The following is a 3,832-nucleotide window of genomic DNA, read 5'->3' on the forward strand; positions in this document are numbered from 1 at the left end:
CTACAAAGGACACAAACTCATTGTTTTTGATGGCTGCATAATATTCCATGGTGTATATGTGCCACATTTTCCCTGTCCAGTCTATCATCGATGGGCATTTGGGTTGGTTTCAGGTCTTTGCTATTGTAAACAGTGCTGCAATGAACATTCGTGTGCACGTGTCCTTATAGAAGAACGATTTATAATCCTTTGGATATATACCCAGTAATGGGATTGCTGGGTCAAATGAAATTTCTATTTCTAGGTCCTTGAGGAATCGCCATCCTGTCTTCCACAATGGTTGAACTAATTTACACTCCCACCAACAGTGTAAAAGTGTTCCTATTTCTCCACATTCTCTCCAGCATCTGTTGTCTCCAGATTTTTTAATGATCGCCATTCTAACTGGCGTGAGATGGTATCTCAATGTTGTTTTGATTTGCATTTCTCTGATGAAGTGTGGTGTTTAGAGCATGGTTTTGAAATAGGAGGCACAGTGTTTCAATCCAAGGAATGTTGTGTAATGTGGCATAGTGACTTCCTTCACTCAAGTTTCCTTACCTATGAAATGGCGATAACAACTGAATCTCTGCCACAGGGCTGTTGTGAGTATTGAATGAGGAAAGACTTATGGTACCTGACTCATAATAAGTGCTCGTGAAACACTATAATTATTATCATCATGTTATTCTACAGCCAATTTAGATTGGCTCTTTTAAAAATCCATTAGATCAAAAGCAACTGGGTCAAAATTTATAAATTGGTTTGCTCTTTTATTTTTTGAGCAATAGGTGTTAGGGCTTTGACAAGCTTTAGTCTTTCATTTTACACTTTCAAGAATCATGTTTAAATCTGTGAGACGTACCTTCAGAAGTGGTTTCTGTAAGGGATATTTTAAGTTGGAAAGTGTATGGAAAAATATGTTTTCTGGATACATTGACATAACTCCTCGATTAAGCTTGCTTCCTCTGCACTCTTCCCATTGCAGTTCTTCTAACTCAGATCTGGGATTATTGCTTCTATCCGCTGGATGGCCTGGATGGCAGAATACTAGCCTGCCTTTTAAAGCTGCTTCCACCCTAGCCTGCTTTTCTCACACCCTTACCTCCTGATAACACTCCTGTGGATCTGTCACTCCAAACTCATTTCGCTTTTCTAATGCCCGAGAAGACCTTGAGCTCTACTCTAGCCTTCCTTCCGTATGTCCAGTGGTCTCAGTCAAGGGATGGCTTTTCCAAGGTGAATTCTTCCCTCAGGATGCAGCCAGCTGTAATGGGCACAGCCAGCAGGGCGTCAAGAGCGACCAGTGTCAGACTGTCTTGTGTCATGGGGCACTGGCATGCCTTACTTACCTTGTCTACTGGATATTTTATATAGTTCTCTTACAAGCCAGCGCAGCACTCTCTCATTAAGTCCTTCTCACCTATTTATCTTTAATTGGGAAAAGCAACACAGGGACTACAAATTTCAAAAGGAAAAATCACACCCCAAATCTCATCATCATAAACATTTTCACTCTTACCCGTTATTTCAAAGGCCTTATTCATATGCATATATATTAATATATCTCACAGTTGCAATTATAGAAGAGATCATACTTCTGCAAAATTGCCACAATTATTTTGATATATCAACTTACATAAAAATTTAGAGTAATTTTTTAATAATGTAAGATTGATTGAGAATCATACTTGTTAGTTTCATGACAACCTAAATTTTATTATAGTAGTTTCCTGGGTATAACAAATAAGATATTTTCAACTCTTTTCAGAGTTGTTCAATAGGTTATATGCTCATCTGACTTGGAAGAGTGTAACATTTTATTCAGAATTCATTTTTTAAAATGTGGTTGCTTTTCATTTGTGCTCCCCTTAAATCAATCAATCTGGCTTTTTGAAAAAGTAATCTGCTAGAAAAGATGCTTATTTTTCTGTTTTGACGAAGATGCAGAGACTTGCATGTCTAACAAGGTATTAAAATGGGACTCTTTCTTTGTCTCAGTTTCTGCCAAAATCTTAAGTCTGGGAAGAAAAAAAAAGGATAATAATTTTTCACACATATTTAAAGAGAAATTTCAGACTGTGTGTGGGATGTGCAGGGTGATGGTGTGATGCTAATTCCTTCACTCTCCCAGTATGCTCGAGAGGAGAGGCTTAAAGCCTGTGGAGAGATTTCAGAGACAGAATTTCTTCAGGAGAGATGAGAGTCCCAGGGCATTCATTCCCCTACAGTGCCCCAACTCAAGACACGTGAAGGGATGGTTAGAGGTCTCAGAGAGCTTGCTGTGGGCTTGGGGAGCATGACCACTAACATTTTAGCCTTAAAATACTGATAGGCAAAAGACTGGCTGGAATGACATTTAGTGACAGGACTGACCAAGAGCATGGCCAAGAGTGGCCTGATTTTCATGACAGGGTGGGGGTGGAGGGACGGTCAGGTATGTGGTTCCTCTTAGAGCCAGATTTGGACCTCATGGGAGGCAACCAGATGTGGATCATCTTGAAAAGATGCCAAGGAGGATGCCCTGCAGGGGTAACATGGTTTCAGTAAAGTGGTAGAAGATGGGAAAGCAGTGGGTGGCCAGTTGGAGGAGGAATTGCTCACATTGAGGAACCTGAAGGGGGCAGAGGTCTCCTAATGCCTACGGAGCTTCTCTTAATAGAAGAGGTCAGTCAGCATGTGGACACTGGCTATATACAGGACACCATTGCTAGATGATACCATTGCTAGACCCAACTGAATAAGATATTTTCTGCCCCTAACTGCCTTCCCTGTTCTAGCCCTGGAAGAGCCAGAGGCATCACTGTGAGTAGCAGAGGAGAAGAGCAGCCAGAGAGAAATACTACAGGAGCTGACTGCATCCACCTCCCCACCTACAGTTTCTCTTCCAAGTCTAGACTTGGAAGGTCCTCCCAATACTAATTGATGCAGACGTTTCTTAGGGAGTAAGTGGGCAGGAGAGAGGACTGAGTCAGTTATACACCTCAGTTCATGGCACACTAGTATCACGAATTTGTGAAAAAGCTTTTTTTATTATATATATTTATGCATTTTTGTTTCCACTCCCTACTCCCATTCTTCCCCATGGAAAACCATTTTAATGGGTTCCATATGTATTTCTTGTTCTTGTGTGTTCTGGAAAACGTTGTATTATTGTTTCAGTGTGTGCACATTTTCCATGAATGTAAATAGCTCTGCATTAGCTTGTTTTATTTATTGTTTTTCATGGAGCATTGCTGTTAAGATTCGCCCATGTTGCTGTGTGGTCTGTGGTGCCTAGCTGCTGCACTTGGAAGTAATGTGTCCAGACTTTTTACACCTAAAAATGGAGACCATTTATTAGTACCTGAGAGTGGAAACTCTGTTCTGCCCCATATTTCATCCAAGGCAGAGAAGAATGATTCCACCTTGGAATCATTTTGGAGGTAGTTGTCTGGGGAAAAAAAAAAAAAAGCTCTTTTATAATTGTATTCCATTAAGTCCAGTTATTTTAATTAACCAGCTACGATAGTGTTTACTGATACATCAACATATAAGAACTGAGCACCTGTGATGTACAAGATTTTGACCTTTGAAGGATTTGGTGATAAATAATAAAAGGCAATATAAAATGAAGCCATTCTGGTAGGTACAGAAAGTAAGGGCATGAGGGTTCAGGGAAAGGAGAGAGAAGTTTAGCCAGGGACACTAGGAGAATGAAGAGGGAGGATTTGAGTGGAGATGTGAATGCATAAACAGGATTTTGATAGAATGCAGAAGACATTCTAGTTGGGGAAGCTACATGAGCAAAGTAAAGCAAATTACAAAGTGCAAAATTACAACTGAGAGGTGACAAGTAGAAGGTTTTTTTTTT

At 40.2% G+C, this 3,832-nt stretch overlaps 1 protein-coding gene across 1 annotated transcript in view; it reads left to right on the forward strand.

Moving 5' to 3' along the window:
- The window catches only part of LOC108317654 (A disintegrin and metalloproteinase with thrombospondin motifs 12-like), a 12,477-nt gene that overhangs the window by 7,309 nt on the left and 1,336 nt on the right, over positions 1–3,832 (forward strand). The gene's annotated exons all lie outside the window — the stretch shown is intronic.

Source organism: Cebus imitator, unplaced genomic scaffold (genome assembly GCF_001604975.1).
Source record: "Cebus imitator isolate Cc_AM_T3 unplaced genomic scaffold, Cebus_imitator-1.0 Scaffold205, whole genome shotgun sequence".
Classification (NCBI taxonomy): domain Eukaryota; kingdom Metazoa; phylum Chordata; class Mammalia; order Primates; family Cebidae; genus Cebus; species Cebus imitator.